General features: G+C 50.7%; 1 protein-coding gene and 5 non-coding genes across 7 annotated transcripts in view; 3 read left to right on the forward strand and 3 right to left on the reverse strand.

Annotated features, from left to right (window-relative positions):
- Positions 1–20795, forward strand: part of LOC123609414 (zinc finger protein with KRAB and SCAN domains 4-like) — a 455099-nt gene that overhangs the window by 86178 nt on the left and 348126 nt on the right. The gene's annotated exons all lie outside the window — the stretch shown is intronic.
- Positions 3742–3813, reverse strand: TRNAA-AGC. Its single transcript has one exon. It is a non-coding gene; the product is annotated as a tRNA-Ala (tRNA).
- Positions 5773–5844, forward strand: TRNAA-AGC. The gene has a single exon. It is a non-coding gene; the product is annotated as a tRNA-Ala (tRNA).
- TRNAA-AGC lies at positions 6305–6376 on the reverse strand. Its single transcript has one exon. It is a non-coding gene; the product is annotated as a tRNA-Ala (tRNA).
- On the forward strand, positions 15909–15980 carry TRNAA-CGC. The gene has a single exon. It is a non-coding gene; the product is annotated as a tRNA-Ala (tRNA).
- Positions 20523–20595, reverse strand: TRNAK-UUU. The gene has a single exon. It is a non-coding gene; the product is annotated as a tRNA-Lys (tRNA).

The following is a 20795-nucleotide window of genomic DNA, read 5'->3' on the forward strand; positions in this document are numbered from 1 at the left end:
AAGACTAAATTAGGTTCGTTTGATGGTTTTCTTTTTCTTTTTTTTTTTTTTTTGTCAAAAAAGTGGTAGTATCTCAATATGATGAGGATAGAAATGATTGCAAAAAATGCAGACCAAAACTGGTCCTTCTGGTTTTAGGTGGACATGTGATCTTTCATAGGTTAAGTTTGGTTTTTTTTTTTTTTTAATTTTTTTTTTTCAACGTTTTATTTATTTTTGGGACAGAGAGAGAGACAGACAGAGCATGAACGGGGGAGGGGCAGAGAGAGAGGGAGACACAGAATCGGAAACAGGCTCCAGGCTCTGAGCCATCAGCCCAGAGCCTGACGTGGGGCTCGAACTCACGGACCGCGAGATCGTGACCTGGCTGAAGTCGGACACTTAACCGACTGCGCCACCCAGGCGCCCCAGGTTAAGTTTGGTTTTGTAGTTTTCATTGATGGTGAGGTGCTAATGGGGTTATTTGCAGAAACGTGTTGGCTAATCAAGGAACAAAGCCATTAGAACTTAAGTTATGTTAACACCAAAACATAAAATAAATTCAAAATAAAAAGAGCTCTTTGAAAAGAAGACTGAATTAAAAAGCTATGGGAGCAGATGTTCGATATTTTACATAAGAACGTTAGTGATCCAGGCTACTTGTATAAAATGCTACTTTATTAAAAACTGTAATTACCAAGACATTAGCGAAATGTTACATCAAAGATATTGACCTAGAAATGTCGAATGAATACATGGCAAAATAAAATAAAATGATTTAGTATCCATAATAAGGAATACCAAGAAGGAAGTTATTGATGTCAGTGAATGAAATTGGTTTTCAGATCTGAATCTTTATGACCTTGGTTGTCATCTGCTTTCCACTTTTATTTTTAAGTTATTGATTATTTTCTCAAATTTTTATTTAAATTCTAGTCAACGTTTTTAGTATTCTAATCTCAGTAGTGAACGTATCCTTCATTTAAGAATGCTTCATACTGTTCTTTCCTGGAGCCCTGAAAAGTTAGACATTCCAGACAGGGACAAAACTCTACCAGTAATGGTAGGTTCGCTGCAAGACTGTTTGGCAGGAGGGAGAATTGAAAGGCTCAGTTCATTGTGCAAATGGCCAGTGATGTTCAACCATTTTCCCCATGTCACCAGTGAAACCAAGATGGCCTAATGCCAAGTAGTTTCTCATAACAACATGCACACCACAGTGACACACACACACACACGCGCACACAAACACACACACTATAGAGATTCTTCTGGGTCTTTTCACTGTGCCTATCATTGGCCATCACCCTACATGCACACGCACATAACATTCAAGGTAGGAATGAATGAAAAAGGGTGTTGCTGAGTAGCATACTGGAATCCCCCCACACACACTTCTTGAGGTTTTTCCAATTACACTTTAGATTTTTATTTTTTAATTTCTAAATGAAATCACAATCAGAATAGATCAGGCAACATGGCACAGTGCAAGGATGTATGATGGCCCCATTTGGATCACCAAGTTTTGGTAACAAGCTCTTTATTAGAAAGGGGGACGTATCACAAAGTCTGGGAGACAAGCCGATTTTGATGGCACTCTCATGATTGTGTGTGTGTGTGTGTGTGTATTCAAGCATCTCGAGTGGAGAAACCTGAGCCAGAGACCAACTTCTGCCATGAAGGTGGAGACAATGACCTAAGAGATGAGAGGAACAGGGGAGAGAGACAGGGATAGGATATTAGGAAGACGTGAGGATCACAGGAGGAATGTTCCAGGAAGAACGTGTAAGCGGCAACTGACGTCTCCATCAGAAGAAAACAAAGTATTTCATACAATTCATTTATACTGTAGATTTCGAGAACGTGGTCTTGCTAAAGTTTAAGAATCATTGTCGTAAGGAAATTATCTTCTCAGGACTCCGCAGTAGATACAAACATATAAGTCATTTAGAATTTTCTTTAGTATTCCTTCGATTATTTATAACAATTTGAGAAACCCACAGCATTTACAGACTGTAGTGTGGCATAAAAACACTTCTGTCTTATGAATAACTACACATTTCTAATATGTACAGAATTAAAATTAATGAAGACATTTGGAGGAATCAATAAATGCACGTGATCTTAGGACCGATGTTTGGCTGAATCGCCGCTGTGCGGGATGGGCGGACTCAGCGGCCTCAGGTCTCGGGAAGAGTGGACAGCACGTCTTCTGCGGCTTGGATGTGGAGGATGTTGCGTGCAACCCGGAGGCATGGGATTGCTTGGGGGCCCTTCTTGCAGGAAAGGAGCGTTTACTTTGGGTGGAGCATGTCTGCTAGAGCCGATGTGAGTTAGTACACAGAAAACTGGTGATTTCGCGTGACTCTCCAATGTCGCCCGAACTTACGGGGCCCCGGGGGGCGGGGCAAGAGACACAAGGTTCCCACAGTGTTGAAGAGGAGCCTTCATAGCACCTCTCGATTCATACAGTGGTTTGGTTTCCTGAGAGTGGCTCATTATCTGCGACAAACCCTGAATTGGCGCACAGCAAACCAAGCACCTCTTTCGTGATCAACGATAGAAGCTCTTGGGCCACCTGCCTGGCTCAGTCGGTACAGCCTGGGCTGCTTGATCCCCAGGTTGTAAGTTCAATCCCCACCTTGGGTGTAGAGATAACTTCAAAACTAAGTTAGCTGCTCTTTCCCTCAAATCTCTTGCTTCGCATTCAAGTCTCTCCGTGCAATATTTTCTCCTGGTTTAGGTCAGGCATAAAGACTATTCTACTTTATAAACTGGGTTGGATGATCGCATTCATATGGATTCACCAAAGTTACTATGTTATCAGGACCGTGGATTGAAAAATTGTGGAGAAAGGTCCAGTCGCCCCACAAGCAAAAGCCATTGCCCTAAATCGGAGGAGAAGGTGAGTGGCTTCTCTGATTCTCCTGTAAGTGTTCATGGCGCCTGCCGTCCGTCTTCTCTTACAGCCTTTCCAGGAGGCCGTGCTCTGCCAGCTACGCGGAGTCTGAGCTCAGGACCAGTGCGAGGGGGATGTTTCCCCCACTCTGGCCCCTTCTCTTGTTTTGGAATCCAAACAGGGCAGGGAGAGCAGCGAGTGCTTGCCATGAGTGGCTACCTTCGGTGTCCTTGAACATCTCGCTCTCGGTCTTTCAGGGGAAGGAGCGGCCTAGGCTGGCCTCCCCCCGGTCTGTCACCGACATGTCATCAGGGCCAGCCGCAGTCCCTGACCAGGGCCCAGCAGATTATGCAGCCAGCCGGGCCACCTTCCAGCACTGGGCAATCCCGTGTTCTTTGTTGCAGAGCAGAAACCTTCCTCTGAAGGTACCGAAGGAGGTTGACTTTTTCAGATTTTCTAGGCTTTTAATTTTAAACTTTCCCTCAAATCCAGGAAAACCCTGTTGACTTGGCTCCTGATGTTCGAGGTGCAGGAAAGTCTAGGTGGGTATGGTTTCACTGTCTTAGCAGATGCCCTTTCCGGTCAGAGGGTTTCCTGCTTTTGGAACTCTGACTTTCCCAACTTAGTGATGGCGGAGTGAAGACCTTGGAGAATGCAGCGCTGGTTGCCGAGGGTGGGGGGAGGATGAAAAGGCTGACTTTGAGTGAACGGGCTCGAATTTCTACCTTGTGTTCCAAAGTGGCTAGAAGGTCGCCGAGATAGCATCCTCCTCCTAGGAGGACGGAGACTTGCAGACAGAAACCTGGATTTTTTTTCACTCCAGGATCAAAAGATCCCTCCTCGAGATGTAGGAGCCTGGGGAATGGAGGTGCCGGGGATTGAGCCCGGGGCCTCGTGCATGCTAAGCACGCGCTCTACCACTGAGCTACACCCCCAGTGTGGGGGCGCTTCTTTCAGAAGCATTTTCATCGCAGCCATCTACCCGCTGGGCGTCCTGAGGACACGAAGCTTTGAGCGCCGACATCCTTACACACGACTCCTTATTTCGGAACCCCCTAGACGGCGTCTCTTGTGCAGCTGCGTGAGGATGAAGGTGATGGTGCTCGAGTGAAAGACACCCTTCCCGAGACCCGCTCATGCTCCTCAGCCCGCCCCGACCTTGGGGCCCCTCAAAGCTTCATGAGAAGACGGCAATGAGGAGCCGGGTCATAGGTCTGCCAGCACAGAAGCACAGAAACAGTGCTGCCCTAGTGACAACGAGGAGGGCTAGTCTCCTATCTTAATGTCTCTTTTTTGAAGATTTATTTATTCGAATTCAAGTAAGTTAACATACGGTGTAGTCTTGGCTTCAGGAATGGAACCCAAGAATTCATCACTTACACACAACACCCAGTGCTGGTCCCAACAAGCGCCCTCCTCAATGCCCATCTCCATCTGGCCCATCCCCCACCCACCTCCCTCCCTCATCCCTCAGTTTGTTCTCTATCTTTAAGAGTCTTATGGTTTGTCTCCTTCTCTGTTTTTATCTTATTTTTCCTTCCCTTTCCCTATGTTCATCTGTTGTATTTCTTCAATTCCACGGGTGAAATCATATGATATTTGTCTTTCTCTGACTTTTTTATATGTATACATACCATCTTTATGCGTGTCTTTATCCATTCATCAGTCCATGGACATTTGGGCTCTTTCCATAATTTGGCTCTATCTTAATTTCTTAATACAGATCCCCACTAGCAGGAACCAAGGCTGCTGGAGGAAGTTGCTGTCGCCCCAGGGCTGGGGCAGGGGAATCACAAGAGGACCCTAGACCATGTCTCTGTGCCAGAATGTAAGAAAGTGCTCAAAAGACGACGGTAGGCTCAAAAGGACACGGGGCCTCTAGAGAAATGTTGGAAGCACTGAGTATTAAAATGGAAAATGAACAATGAAGGAATGTAATCTAATGGATACAATAAGAAAACCTGAGTCTATACTGGTAAGAAAGAGAGAGAAGAGAAAGCTTTCTTTATAATGGTTTGTGCGTTACTACGTGTGGAACCACGGATCCTCATGTGTCTTCAGTGGAAGTGGCCCTGAGTTCAAGTGACGACCCACCTACACTCTGGGCTTGAACAACTTCACTATGAGTTTCGGTGTGTTCTGTAAGAAGGGGCTTATAAAGAGCAAATTCATTTCTTTCCTTCCTTCAAGTTCCCCTGGAGAGCATTTTCTTCTGAAAGAGGCTCTATGTACACAGGAGTGTGTTTTCTAGTCTACTTTCCTGTCTTCTGTCCTTCCGGCTCTCAGAACGAGATGCAGCGTCTAGACAGAGTGAGGACCCCACCTCCCTAGACACAGATGTTTGGCACAGCAATTTAGGGAAGAAGTGACAGACACACTCTGCTCCTCGTTTCACACCAATATTGTGAAGTACTTACTCCACATTGTCTCCCAACCTGGACCTCACTTCCCTGAGTGGCCCTCACCTTACTGGTTTGTCCTGTTTTTCTTTTCTTTTGTTTTGTTCTGTTCTGTTTTGTTTTGTTTGTTTTTAGCGCTTGATCCTATACAGGTACTGTTTTTGTATATCCCCCGCACCACTTTTCTTCTGAGAGCTCTGCAGATAGGAAGGAAGGAAACTGAAGAACCAAGAGAACGTTCCATCCTGAAACTCTCCTTGGTGGTGGACAGGAACTTTCACTCAGGAAGTCGGCTGCCCGCAGTCCTCTGAGGGTCAGTTATGAGGCTAATTGTGTTAAGGGCTTTGCAGGTTGGAATGCAATGTGTCCTCTCTCGAGTGCGTCTGAAACAGCAGGGTTGTATGCAGTGGGTCCTGAGTTGTCAGCTTAAATCTTGGTGCACCTGCAGATAATAGGGGCCACCAGTATGGTGGACACCACAGGATTCCACCAGGAGGGGGTGTAGCTCAGTGGTAGAGCGCGTGCTTAGCATGCACGAGGCCCTGGGTTCGATCCCCAGCACCTCCATGCTTCCTTCCTGCAGGTTCACTTTTGACCGAACTCCACACTGATCTGAATGCCAGGACAGGCATACCACTGACACAAGAATAGCCGTGTTGTCTTTACCTAGTGCAGGTATAATTACCGCAGTGTTGAAGCAGTCAGTTTGGAGGAACCAAGCCCTTAGGAATTGAAATGACTAAGTATTAAATTATCAACCATGAAAAGGAAAGATAGAAAAGAGTAAGAATCCTGGGACAAATTGCACCAAATTTCTTCTCTTTCTCTTTCTCACTATCCTCAAGTGAATACACCGAGAAGAAACTTTCCCTTTTTTCCTATTCCCTGCTCTTCCCTATCCTTCCACACTGTGCGCCCGGCATGAAAATGCCACCAGGGAAAGAAAGAGTGAGATATCAGGTTGGAACTCCTTCCGGAGTCAAACCCATGGAGTTCGTTCAAAATCTTACCCTCTCGGATGGCCATGTGGAGGTGCTGGGGATCGAACCCAGGGCCTCGCGCATGCTAAGCGCGCGCTCTACCACTGAGCTACACCCCCTTCTGGTAGGGTGCTATGGTGTCCACCATACTGGTGGCGCCTATTATCTGCAGTTGCGCCAAGAATTAAGCTGACAACTCAGGACCTACTGCATACAACCCTGCTGTGTCAGACGCACTAGAGAGGAGAGGTTGCACTACTATAAAATGGGGTTACATAGGGAATATGTGTAGAGCTCAAGGAGATTTCCCAGGGGTACCTGTCAATGACCTCACACACTGATTAAAAAGTCAGTGAAAACTGTAAGGGAGCACTGCTAATGTGACCAAACTTTTGGCAGTGTGGATGAGCCTCACTCGGCCAGCTGGAGTGCTTGTTGATGGGAAGGAAATATGGAATAGAGGTGGAGCGGACGGCTATGACGACCAATACTCGGCAGACACAAGGACTAGAAGGGCCAGAAGCACACCCTCTCTCCTGGCCTTCCTGGATTTGCAGCCTTATCAGTCCAAGTCTCTGCCTCTGGGGTTCCGTGTTCAAATTTCCCTCTTCCTATGAGGACACCAGTCCTATTGGGCTAGCACCCACCTAATGGCCTCATCTGCACCTGATTACATCTGCAAAGACCCTATTTCCAAATGAAGTGACATTCTGAGGTCCCAGGACGCCCATGAATTTGGAGGAAGAGGAACTTTCAACTGAGTACAACTACCCCATAACATAAGACTAGTCACTGTAGTTATCTTTATGACCCAGAATTTGAGTAACAGGATACCAGGGAGTATTTGTTAGGACACATAGAAACATCACCAAAAGATGGCTGACTGGGATTTTGTGTTTTCTTCGTGTGGAAGTTAAATATGGTTTAAAGAGGTGTGTGAGGGTGCCAGGTAAGCTGCGACATTGTTTAAGAAACAGGGCTTCCCTTCATCAAAACTCACCCAATATTAAAACAAAACAAAACAAAACCCAAACAAAGAAACCTTTTTTAGTTTAGAGAGAATGTGTCACTGAACCCCAAGTTCATCTGCCCCTGGTTTGAAAAGCTAATACGTAAGAGACAAGATTTGACTGGAAAGGGATATGACCTTTATTCAGGAGCCCAGCAACCTGGGGAGAAGGCGGACTCTTGTCCAAAAGCCACCTCCAAGGTTTCTGCCTGGCCCAGGGATGGGGTTTTTAAGGGGACTTAGTTAATCAGTTAAGGGATGCAGTGATCTGTGGCAATTCTTGATCGTGCACAGTTTTGATGGCGACAGCTACAGACATTATCTCAGGGCTCAAGGTTGTGCAAGAGGGTTTGCTTCCTTGGTGCCCAGGGTGGTGCAGGAGAGCCTGGTGATGGGTAGGAGGCTCCGTTCTTTTTAGGAAAGAATTCATGATCTTGTATCAAGATACAAGGAAAGGTTTAAGTTCATCAATGACATGGGCTAAGGCTACTTGCTCAAAGTTAAAGACGATTTGGTTGGTTGGAGGAGCTGAGGCGGCTTCACGAGAAGCAGGAGTTAAAAAAGAGAGAAGAAAGAGGAAAAGGAGAAGCAAATGGAAGAGGAAGAAAAGGGAGAACTTCCAATCCAAATGGTGATTCTTTAGCACCGAGAGAAGGAATGGCAACACTAGATTTAGAAGAAGCTGGATTGTGCTGCTTAAGTTCTAGTGGTGGAGGCTTCGACAGTACTTAAATTATTGCAGCACGTTCGAGGTCTGAAGCCATCATTCCTCAGCCCCTAAAGGAGAATTATAAACCCAGACCAGAGAAATTGGTGATTAGTGAAATTTTGAAAAAAATATATTATGCACTCATTGTGTCCCTCCAAGAAGAACAAAAAACAGCAGCTGTGCACCCATTACCTTCCACTCATTGTGTTAGAGTGGGCAGTTAATTAGGCTCTAAGAGGAAGCCTGGAGGCCAGCACGGAGGAGGCTGTGCCCAGTCGTGGGGAGGGTCAGAGGCCTGTCCTGCCGCACTCCCCGGAAGCCCCAGCACACCAGACGGGCCCCAGATGGTGGAGCCAGGACAGGAAGCCCCTGAGCAAGTATGGAGGACAAGGCACGCGATCCTGCTTCCAAGAAATCCCCACCCCCAGGTAATGAATATTCCTCCTGCTTGTTAACAACTGTCAATAACAGATAGAAACTCCAACCCCGGGGTGCTTGGGCTCTCACTAGCTCACCTATCTCCAGAGTGTACCTTTTGCTTTAATAAACTTTCCCATCTGTGTGGCTTGTTGACCGTGATGCGTGTCTGTCCTTGAATTCATTCCCCTGACAAGGCTCAGAACCTTTGAGGACTCCTTCGGGTTGGGCTGGGTGGAGGCCCCAGGACCAGGGGGCTCCCCAGTTCACGCCGCAACAATTCAATCAAAGTCTTGTCTCTGCTACTTATATTGAAACAATTATTGGGTTAATCACTTGACTTAAAGTGTGAATGAAGTAGTCTCTGACCTCAAGGGGTTGGGAGTACAAAAGATTAGAAGGCAATTACATCAAAACCCACAAGAATTCTTGGTAACCTACTCTCCGGTCTTACCAGCTGTAGTGTGAAGCCATTTCATAACTACAAAGTTGAGAGAAAAGAGACCACTGGAAATAGGAGACATTTTTGTTTTGTATATGGTGGTGCTGAAGTTCTTCTTTCCCAGGAGGTATTTCCTGGGCTTTATTGATTGCAGGTGGAGAAGGCAGGCATGGTATAGAAAATAAAGCCACAAGTCAACCGTAGACAGATGACACTTGAACGTGGGTGTGGACAAGATGGTCAGGAGAGACTGGATTGGAACTGGTTTGTAGCACGAGAGAAAGAAACTGTGGAGAGGAAGAGAAAGTTCCATCTTGGGAGTTTTGTGGGTGTGGCTTGAAAATAATATAAAAAGAGGTTTTAGGCCAGTGAACGGGTGTCTGGGAGAGACTGGCCAGGCAGGTAAGGTTGTAAGAGCAGGATGGTATCATACAGTCTAGAATTTGTTATCCTTTCTTTATGGATCTAGGTTGAGGTTATAGATATAGTGGGTTTAACACAACGGACTTAAAAAAAATAACATCTTTTTGTTAAAGTCTTATTAAATCCAGTTGATTTTTTATTTTTTTTTAAGTAAGCTCTATACCCAAACATGGGGCTTGAACTCATGACCCCAAGATCAAGAGTCACATGCTCTACCAGCTGAGCCAGCCAGATACCCCAATGGAATGGGCTTTTGGTTTAAAAAGTGAGGGTTTCGAAGAACCACAGAAAATAAGTGAAATATACATATATCTTGCAGGATGCTACAAAAAAACCTGCCACTGTCAAAGATGGTTCAATGGGAGGCTGTGTTTCTGTCATATGTGAAAGTTCTGGCTTCGGTTCCTGATGGATCTAGGACGGCTGTGTCTTCCCCTGACTCTGGAAATAGGGAATTGTCTTCTTTCTCCCCCTGTCTTGTCACAAGATCCAGTGGGTTGTTCCTACAGGGCAATAGGCACAACATAAGAAAGAAATGAGTGTAAAGCCACAAGTAGCCACCAGATTAATCAGCTTTTCCAACCAGAGCTACCATTTTGCAATATTGCTGAAGAGAAAGGAACATAGAAATGAGAGAGGAAAAAGAACTTCTGAACTTCCTGTGGGTCCTTGCTGTTACTATTTTAATTTTTTTTTTACATTTTTATTTATTTTTGAGAGAGAGACAGGGCATGAGTGGGGGGGGGGGAGAAAGAGGGAGACACAGAATCTGAAGCAGGCTCCAGGCTCCAAGCTGTCAGCACAGAGCCTGACGTGGGGCTGGAACCGACTGAGCCACCCAGGTGCCCCCTTGCTGTTACTATTTTAATCTATACAAACTTCATTGCAGACTTGATCGCTGGGGTCAGACATCTCGACCCTGAGTTGGTCATCCATATTAGTGACTTAGGTGGGCATTACTGGCAGGAAGCATGACACTTCTTTTCACTGTAGAGCCTACTACATCTAAGTAACAATTTATAGAGGTTTCAGAAGGCTCTAATCTCTGAGTCGGGAACTCTGTAGATATCTCTTATCCTAAGGATGAGGATCCTAAGGATCCTAAGGCCCTCCATGAAAAGGAGGGCCCTTGGAGACTAGGTGGTAAGAAGGGCTCAAAATTATCCATTGGTATCAGAAGATAAGGGTATTGATCCAATTTCAATTGTGAGCTCTTAATTTTCTAGTTGGAATTAAACATTTTATCCATTAAGCTACATTGTTAATTCATGCCCAAGTTTCTCGATGCTAACACACAGCCTAAAGCCACATAACGGTGTCAAGAATTTTCTGTTTCTTGCTTCTAATGCAGAGACAAATTAACCTAAAAACAACAAAAACCTAGGAGAAATCCTGTTCATGCCTCCATACTTACTAGCATAATACACAGTAAAACCTTGGATTGCGAGTAACTTGTTCTGTGAATGTTCTGCAAGGTAAGCAAACATTTCTAATATGTTTTAACTTGATAAACAAGCGATGTCCTGGAGTCTGAGTCGTCTGTGACACCAAATGTCACGTGATCACAACTGAGCCAATGGCGTGCTCTCTCTCTCTCTCTCTGGGATTGTGGGTGATCATCTCCCAGGCTCAGATGCTGGGTCTCAGGCTGCTGTGTTTGGCAGAAATCAGTGATTTTTCAGCACGTTGGAAGGTGCCCGTAACTGGCACTAGTGTATTTTTTGTTACTTCCAAACACCTATGGACAATCCTTTGCTTTTCCATCCAAGAGTGAGCTTAGGAATCCTTTGCTTCATTTTAGGTCAGGCTGCCTGCAGATGCCTTTCCTCTGCTGCCTTATTGCCAGTTACATTAAATACAGTCTGTGACGAGTATTTTAATTATTTAAATTTAAGTATTATATTATTAATACTGTGCTGTAGTCAACATCCGTGCAAGCATATACAATGGCCCCCGTGCAGGAAAAGGTTCCGTTGAACCAAGAGATGGCAGTGATTTTGTTACTGATAGTGAAAGTCGTCCTATGCAATAATCCTCCTCTCTTGTCTCCCTCACACCAGCCACCAAGGTTTTCAAAGGCAAGTGCAGGTCAATTTGTTTTTCTTTATATTTTGTATTTTCTTTGTTATTTTGTATTATATTACAGTATTGTAATTTAACACCGTAATCATTTTTATATGAATATCTTTGGGTTGTGGAACGAATCATCTGAGTTTCCGTTATTTCTTATGGGGAAATTCGCTTTGATATGCAAGTGCTTTGGATTACAAGCATGTTTCCAGGACGACCTATGCTCAGAAACCCAGGTTTTACTGTAAGTCTGGTCAAGCCACCTAGAGGTCTTTTAAGTGAATCCCTCACTCCCTAAATCCAACATGGCTGCAAATCCTGTGTCAGTCTACACTCTTCCTTGTTCTCAAATCTGTCTTTCCATGTTCACGCCTACATCCACCCTTTTGTTCACCCGTCTAAATCTTGTAAGAGTCTCTAAAGAGGATTAGTGGGTTGCCTACATTGGAACAATGGTGTTCTCATTCTATTGCAACTCTGGCTTTGCCCCCTCAAAGTCTTGACTTCAGAAGCCAGTTGAGAAGAGATGAGGCTGTATGGACAGAGATGCCCACACTATAAACACCATAGTGAGTTTCCTAAGAGAAAGCCAGGTTTCAATTAGCTTCTTCTAAGACTTAGAAATGTGTAGGGGAAAGGAAAGAGTAGCTTGAACAGGGCCTGAAATCCTGAAGTCTCGCACCAAAGACTAAACCTTCACCAACAGAGCCATACCACTCCCTAGGCAAAGAGATCATTGATGTCTAGTCAAGTGGATTTTTGCCTTGTACTTTTTCTTTATTCCAGGTTTTCATGTGGATTTTGCCCCCACTTATACCAGAGACGTTCAAGCCTGAATGCTGCAGCCAACACGCTCCCCACACAGGGACACGTGGGGTTTCAGGAAAGCTGGCTTCGTGTGGTTCTTGCAGGAGCTACCTGTAACAGAGGCTCCTGCAAGGAGGTCCCCCCCACCAGCCCGCGCATGCTCACAGTGTTCTCCAGCAGCAGCAGCAGCAGCACGAGCAGCCTGGCACTGCCCAAGCCACGACAGCTCTGGACTCTACAAGTCGGGTCTTCCTGTGGGACAAACGTCGTCATCACCTTCTCTTTCCCGGAGAAAGGGGACATTGCCCATTGTTTTGTATTCAGAAGATGGGGAGAAGGATGCGGTGGGCCACCTGTAGATACGTCTCCTTTTGGATGATGGCACTTTTCCAGTAAGTTAACTGAATGCAATTTCTGGGTGCTTGACCTTCCAGGCTAATGGTTCCCAAACTGGCCGATTACCAGAATCACTGGGGAGACTTCAAAGTCACGGAAACTACTGATGGGTTTCCTTAACGGTGTCCAGCGCTTCATCCACAACTCAGGGCTCTGCGTTCTTTCAACGTTTATTTATTTTTGGGACAGAGAGAGACAGAGCATGAACGGGGGAGGGGCAGAGAGAGAGGGAGACACAGAATCGGAAACAGGCTCCAGGCTCTGAGCCATCAGCCCAGAGCCTGACGCGGGGCTCGAACTCACGGACCGCGAGATCGTGACCTGGCTGAAGTCGGACGCTTAACCGACTGCGCCACCCAGGCGCCCCGAGGGGCTCTGCGTTCTATGTGATGAAGCTGAAGACTTCTCTAGGCCTCTGGAGGTTTTCCAAGGTCTTAGATTTTGCAAAGGTTTTGTAAAACCTAGTGTCCCAGCTCACATATTTGCCTCTCTGTGCTTTCTTTATTTAGGTGAGAATCTGTCCAAACAAGGCTCTGTGATAAATTGTAGCCTTTTCTTCCTTTCCTCTTCCTTCGTCTTTGTATGGGGGTCTCCTGAACTAGAGCTGAAGCATCCACTAACTGGGTCTACACCAGGGATTACTAGAGCAGTGACTGTGAAACACACTGTTCTCCACCTATGACCAAGTTTTGTGACCAATTCAGTCCTCTTCTGTCTCATCTCCCCCACAGTAGCCTAGATTTTGAGATCTGCATTTACATCACTCATCTCGCCATGCTTTGTCTCTCTCCAAGGTTCTTACTTTATTCCACTTGTATCTTTTCTCCAACCTGGATGTAATTTCCCTGAGGTGACACACTGCTAATCTTCTATCTGCCCCTCTGTACTATCTTACCGGTTATCAAAAACCAGAAAATTAAAATTAAATTAAAAACCACCAAATCGATAAAATCCCATTTAGTATGAGTTTATTGTGCATACATAATAGCTCATGAACTGGGAGCTTTCAGATGTAAAGCTGATACAAAGCTCAAGGCATGACATCACAGGATGGCTTATAACGTGAAAGTGGGGAAGCTCTTTAATTTTTTAAAATGCTTATTTATTCTTGAGAAAGAGAGACAGAGGGAGGGGCAGACACAGAATCCGAAACAGGCTCCAGGCTCCAAGCTGTCAGCACAGAGCCTGAGCAGGGCTCGAACTCACTAACGGTGGGATCATGACCTGAGCTGAAGTCTGACCCAGTGCCCCAATGAAGCTGTTTAATTTTTATAGGGATTGGGTATTGCAGTGATTTCCAGATGGCAGGGATTGGTTAGAAGTGATTATCTTACACCATTTTTAAGCAGATGACTTGGTTCTTTTCAGGCATTTACAAGGGACAACCCACATTACACGTGTGTTCATGAGATAGGCTGCATTCACCGTGGCTTATGTGGCTTAGGCGGTCCTGTCTGCTCAGGCAATTTTCAAGTCTGGTCTCTATTTTGTATTTAATTTTAACAGGGTCTTCCTTGCTTAGAAGTCACAACAGAAGTTGAAAGAAAAGGAACTGGAGACAGAGGTGAATATTCCACCTGGGACTCCCCCTGGTACCTGAGCTGACCTCGGAGTCGGCTGCACTCAGGGGATCTTAGCCGCGGGATCTTTGGTCTAGCATTCAGATACCCCTCTCACTGCAGAGGCGCAAAAAAGATTCGGGCTAAGATTTTGTGAACTAGTGAAGCTAAATACAGCAAACCTTGTTCTACCAACTGTGAGATCCTAGGATAACCCGGTAGGCAGGGCAACCATCCATTGTAGAGGGTTTGCTGGAGTGTGGGGTGTACCCTGGTGCCCAGCTCGGGCTCACCTGCAGGAGAGGCTGGGTGTGTTCCTGGATTCCTTCAACACAGCTTCCCTCTTTCCCCTTCGAGGTTGTGCACGTCCAAGCAGCATCAGCACAAGGAAGACCAGAAGGAATGAGCAGGAAGAAAGACCACGCTCACTCGGGGGTCTCTGGAAAGGAGAGGAATAAGGGTGCCATCGCCCCCACGAAGAGGCTCATGCCCCCGCCCATGGCGCAGCTCACCAATGAACCGGAGAGAAAAACAAAGACCAAAGAAGAGGACGGCCCTCGCACAATGTTTGTTAAATTTCCTTCTGGGTTCTCAGTTGCACTTGTGTGAAGCTTGAGGCGCAGAAGACGTGCGCACTGATCGTCCCCTCCTTTTCCTTAGTCCAGATCAATCACCAAACGTGACAGGGTATGGACCCCAACTTCTGAGAGAGGGAGCGAGGGAAGGATTTCTCAAGGAACGCGGTGCTCGCTGAACTGTTCTGAACACGGAAACTATCAGTATCCGTGAAGGTGGAGGTGTGGCCGAAATACCCGGGGAGAGCCCGGGAATGAAGGTCTACAAGTCCCAGATCTCCCATTTGGAAGGTCAGGTGTCTCCTTACGTGTCGCCTGATTGCAAACATCCAGACGCGCTCGTGTCTCTGGTAAATCTTGCAGAGAATCAAGGAGGGGGGGGGGGGGGGGGGCGGGGCCCTTCAATTACACTTAACGTCCTCGGGTCTTTAAACGCAGATCCACCGAAGGACATCCGTCAGCACTCCACGGGGCTCAAGTCGGTAAGCAGGCCGCCGAGCGAACGGCCTCTTCCTCGGTCTTTCCCGGACAGACCACTCCCGCTTGCTCTTCGGGGTCCAGGAGCCCCCCCCCCCCACCCCCAAGCACCCAGGGCACCACTTGGAGGTCTCCCCGCGTTCCTAGATTTTGTTCTTTCGAATATCTGCACCCACAGCAGGCTTTCCGCTGGGTCAGCGGGTGTCCCAGGGAAGGACTTTGCCGGCTTCGCTCGGTGCCCCAACTTTGCTCGGCTGCCCCCTGCCTGCCCTGCGCCCCGGTTCTTCCCTCCAGCGCGGGACGAAGTCACTTCAGTTAAAGTGGAGGCAGTTCTGAGGCTGTTGTTCGTACAACCCCTTGTGGACCTGACCCTCGGGAGGGGGACCCACAGCGACGGCGGAGCGGACGTGGACGTCTCCCAGCGCGCGGCGCCAGAACACGCAGGCGCACCTGCGGCCGCAGCGGCGCGGGGCGCGTCCGTCTGAACGTCGGCGCTGCGGTCCGGGTGGGAGACGCGAGCTTTCCCGGCGGAGGCCACGCAGACCCTGCCCTGAGGAGCGGGCCCGAGCAGGTACCCGGGTGGGGGTGGGCGGCTCTCGGGTCGGCAGGGGCGCTCTTCCGACCAAGCCGCTAAATGCTCTCCAGTTTGGCGAGTTTGGAAGCAGCGAAGTTTAGCCCAGTAGACTCTGCAGGCCGGTTCTTAGATGGTAAAAAAAAGGAAACATAAAAGTGCTATTTTATGAAGCAGGAGAGAGGGACGCAGGCCGGGGGGTGTAGCTCAGCGGTAGAGCGCGTGCTTCGCATGTACGAGGCCCCGGGTTCAATCCCCGGCACCTCCAGCCCGCGTTTTCTCCGGGATCAGGGAATCTGCAGGCTTGTTTTTATTGTCACGCACCACCCCCGCCCCGCGCCCGCAGCAGGTGAGAGAAGGAACCCCGCCCACCATCCGGCCTCCTCCACGGTCTAATTACGACGGCGTCCGGAAAGGGCAGGACGCGCACAGGACAGGGAAGACGAAAGCTGAACCCGCGTTCAGGTCCCGTTCTGTGGCAGCAGGGGGTCTGACCCCACACCGCGACCCCAGGCCTCTGCGCGCCCCGCGCGCGCACCCCTGCGCGACCACCGCCCGTCACCGCATGGCTGGGGTGTGGGGGCCGGAGCCCAAATCTGCTGGGGGGCGACCCGGAAAACACCCCGCGACCCAACCGCTGCGCTGGGGGCCGCGGACTCGGGAGAAGCCCCACTTAGGAATGGGGGGGGGGGATTTCCTCAGGCCTCGTCCGGGGGGTGGGGTTCCCTCGGGTCTCGGCTCCGGGCGGGGGGGTTCCTTGGGCCTCGCGCCGGAAACCCCCGAGCTGCGCACGCGCACAGCTGGCATAAAATCCTCGCGTGTCCGCGAGCAACCCTTCCACGCCGCTTCCACCCGCGCACGGGGTTCTCGCTCCTCAGGTGCGAGTCCCTGTCGGGGTGACCTGCTTGACCCGAACCGCGGTCCCTGCCCTCCCGCCCCAGACCAAGTCCCCGCGGCCCCGGCCCATCCGAGAGTTTCCACCTGTCGCTGTCCTGGAAGTCTCCTGCCTTCTGCCCCACTTGGCGGTCTTCTGGAAGGTCACCGCGCACTCGTGACGGATTCAGTAAGTTTGCATCACCTCAACCGGCGTCAACCGTTTCTAGCACTTGTTTCTAGAACGCTAAGGAAAGTCATAAAGGGGAACACCCGTGTTAAGGTCCCAGCAAGGATCGGAGAGAGAGAGGAAGCCCAGAGGGGCAGTGTGTGTGTGTGTGCGTGTGCGTGTGTGTGTGAGTGCGTGTGTGAGTGTGTGTGTGCGTGTGCGTGCGTGTGTGCGTGTGTGTGTGCGTGTGTGTGTGCGTGCGTGTGAGTGCGTGCGTGTGTGTGTGCGTGTGCGTGTGTGTGTGTGTGCGTGTGTGTGCGAGTGCGTGTGTGCGCGTGCGTGTGTGCGTGTGAGTGCGTGTGAGTGTGTGAGTGTGTGTGCGTGTTCGTGCATGCGTGTGTGTGTCTGTGTGAGTGTGTGTGTGTGTGCGTGTGCGAGTGCGTGCGTGTGTGTGTGCGTGTGCGTGTGTGTGCGTGTGTGAGTGTGCGTGTGTGCGTGTGCGTGTGTGTGTGAGTGCGTGTGTGAGTGCGTGTGTGTGCGTGCGTGTGTGCGTGTGTGAGTGCATGTGTGTGTGAGTGTGTGTGTGTGAGTGTGTGTGTGCGTGTTCGTGCAGGCGTGTGTGTGTCTGTGTGAGTGTGTGTGCGTGTGTGTGAGTGCGTGTGTGAGTGTGTGTGTGCGTGCGTGCGCGTGTGTGTGAGTGTGTGTGTGAGTGTGTATGTGAGTGTGTGCGTGTGTGTGTGTGCGTGTGCGTGCGTGTGTGTGTGTGAGTGTGTGCGTGTGTGTGTGTGCGTGCGTGTGTCTGTGTGAGTGTGTGTGAGTGTGTGTGAGTGTGCAAGAGTGGTTGTGGGCACACGGAGGGAAGGGTGGGAATAGATAGATGTGTAAGTCCCCTGTGTTTCCTGAAACAAACAAGGTGTGGGTAACAATTACAGAATTCCTTCATTTCTAAACATGATTCCACCGTTGGGTGGATGTGTCACAATGAGTTACATTTTCATTTTCTTTCGGGTGCTAGTCGGTGTCTCACAGGGCAGGAATTCTGCAAAACCTGAGTCTCAACACAAGCTTTGCTGTCCCCTGAGTACAAACAAAATCTCCCCTCTCCCAGGCTACAGGGCCAGGAGGGGTGAGGCTGGGCCACTCACAGGCAAATGGAACAGACACGGGCTCAGGGGGCCCTGTTGTTACAGCAGCTGTCACCTGTGTGTCCGTCACTGCCACCGCCTAGAGCACAGGCGTCCCAGGCGCCCAGACCCTCCCAGCTCAGAAACACTCTTCGGAGGCTGTGTCTTTGTCAGGGCGCGAGGGCTGCTCTCAGATTCCTTTTCAAGTGACCTGGCTGTTGTCTTCAATGTTCCTTCTGGTGATTCGTGGCAGAGACGAGAGCTGGCACTCGGCGTTTTCCCCTCCAGGAGCACCTATGTGCTTCCTGTGACTTTCGTGACCCCCGGGGTTAAGTAGGGAGGCTCTTAGGGCCTCAGGCTCGGCACCGGGGCAGAGCCGTGACAGCGCCTGCAGCGCTGGGACCCCCGCCAGTGTCGTCTCCGAGGGAATCCACGTGCTGGGCGCGTTTTTGGGGAAGTGGCTGACAGCTGGGGCCCCCCACACGGCCAGGCCACGCGACGCAGATGGCCCTCCAGGTCCGTCAGTCCCGGCGGGGTCAACCTCCGTGGTTCCGCGGGTTTCCACGCCGTCATAGCGGGGTCCCTGACGCCCCACTGCTCCCGGCTCCCACAGGCCTGCTAGAAAATGCGCAAGAAAGGGTACAAAGGGAAAAACTCAGTTGTCTCTGGAAGTCTGGGTCCACATGGGAAGAGAAGACCGAAAATCTTCATCCACTAACGGAAACGGGGCGGGGTGGGGGGGGGGACGACCACGTATCTGGCAGTCCTGGAACGCGATGGACTCGAACCGGGTAAGAAACACCACCTGCGGGCGATGGCCGCGTCCGCTGAGAGCTGGCGTCCCGAACCGGGTTTCCACCTGTAAGGGGAAGGCAGAATGGTGACGCTGAAGTGACGGAGCCCTGAGCGCTGGACCGGGGGGTTAGGAATTTCTGGAAAACAGAAGAACGGCTGCTTGAAGCTGGTTTTGGAGCCTGGGGTTCGCTGTTCCTGCTTCAAGGGTCTTTCTGCGGCAGTCGGCTGGCGCCGGGTCCCACTGATCCGTCGAGAAAGCGTTTCCGTTCCATCGGGGAGCCGGGCGTGGGGCGCAGGGAGAGGGCCCGGGGCGCGGGGGAGCCGGGCGTGGGGGCCGGGGCGCGGGGAACCGGGAGCCAGGCGTGGGGCGCGGGGAGCGGGGTCCAGGGCGCGGGGTTGACGTGAGGGCCTGTGCGGGCGGCGCGGCCACAGCCGGACCCGCGGGCGCCCGGGGGACGCTCTCTGCCTTAGGCCACCGAGTGTCGTAGCCCCGCGGGGCCGCACAGAAAGATTTACTACTGAGAAGCTCCCCGGACTGATAATCTAGCAGAGATCCGGGGAGCCCCGACTCCGAGACCATGGGACCCCGGAACCCGGTAGACGTGGACCGCGAAATTAGGAAGGCTTCCTGGGGGAGGAGGCGGAAGGAGAGAGGGGTGAGGCGTGGGTGACGCGACAGAGGGCGGAGGCGAGGTGAGGCTGCCACCCGGTGACCTGGGGACACCGGGTCTGGGGGGCCTCGACCCAGCCGGACCCGAAGATGCCCGGGAAGGTTCTGGGTCTCAGGAGAAGGAATCCAGCACAGACGCGACCCAAGCAGGAACGTTTACTGAAGTGGATAGTACAGTCTGCAGCTGTGAGAGCAGGGGTGTGTGTGTGTGTATGTGAGTGTGTGTGTGAGTGTGAGTGTGCGCGTGTGTGTGTGAGAGTGCGTGTGTGTGTGAGAGTGTGTGTGTGAGTGTGTGTGTGCGTGTGTGTGTGAGTGTGTGAGAGAGTGTGTGTGCGTGTGTGAGTGTGTGTGTGTGAGTGTGTGTGCGTGTGTGTGAGTGTGCGTGTGTGTGTGAGTGTGTGTGTGTGTGTGTGAGTGTGTGTGTGTGTGTGTGTGCGTGTGTGACAGAGCGCGCCATCCCCGAGGGGTTGGGTTCCCCTCCCCCAAGTTTCACCGCCGGTTGGGAACCGGGGGACAGAATGTTCAGGACTCGGGGCTGGTCTCCCACGTTTCCTCGTCTCTTGCTCAGAGCCTCCCGTGCTGGCGCCGCCCCCCGGGGCCCGTCCGTGAGACGGGGCTTCTCGGGGAGCGCGGCCCGGACGCGCCTCTGACCCCCGCTCCCGCTCCCCCCCCCCCCCCCCCCCCCCCCCCCCCCCCCCCGCGGCTGGGCACGGCCTCCTCCGCGCCGGCCTCCAGGCTTCCTCTTCGAGCCTACGGAACCGCCACCCGACAAGGCGCGGAGGGTTTGCGTGCGCATCTGTACACGGGAGGAGGATGTGGCTCGGTGGGTGGGAGGCCCGGCCGGCTCCGCATCTTTTCTCTGCCCTCCAGGTACGAGGACCTGGCGGACCCTTCTGTCCCACGAGAAAATCCACCCGTTTTTACCCAAACTGTGGGATTTGAGGGGGATTTGAGGTCGTCGGGGGCGGGGAGATCCTTTCCAAACCCACTCCCGCCTTGGTAAAGGGGACCCCATCCTCCTCAGAGGAGGCACCACTCCCCGCCTTGGTGCAGGGGCCCTCATCCGCCCCAGTCGGAGCACCACTCCCCCGCCTGGATCCAATCTGCTTGACACGGGAGGGGAGAACTGTTCAAACACTTTTTGGATGTGAGAATTCAGGGGAAAAAGGTCAACCTCTCCGCCCGAACAGGGACTTGAACCCTGGACCCTCAGATTAAAAGTCTGATGCTCTACCAGCTGAGCTACCCGGGCTCCCGTACCGGGACTCCTCTGACCGCCTAGGAAAGGTCAGGGCAGTTGCCTGATGTTGACCGTTTTTTGTTGTTGACAACGTGTCGAAAGCAGCCGCTTGCACGCGGAACTCAGGTGCCCCGTGTGGGATAAATCGGGTCCCCTTCATTAAGGCGAGGGGTGGCGCCCCCTCTGGGGCGGATGAGGTCCCCTTTACGAAG

This window comes from Leopardus geoffroyi, chromosome B2, assembly GCF_018350155.1.
Source record: "Leopardus geoffroyi isolate Oge1 chromosome B2, O.geoffroyi_Oge1_pat1.0, whole genome shotgun sequence".
Classification (NCBI taxonomy): domain Eukaryota; kingdom Metazoa; phylum Chordata; class Mammalia; order Carnivora; family Felidae; genus Leopardus; species Leopardus geoffroyi.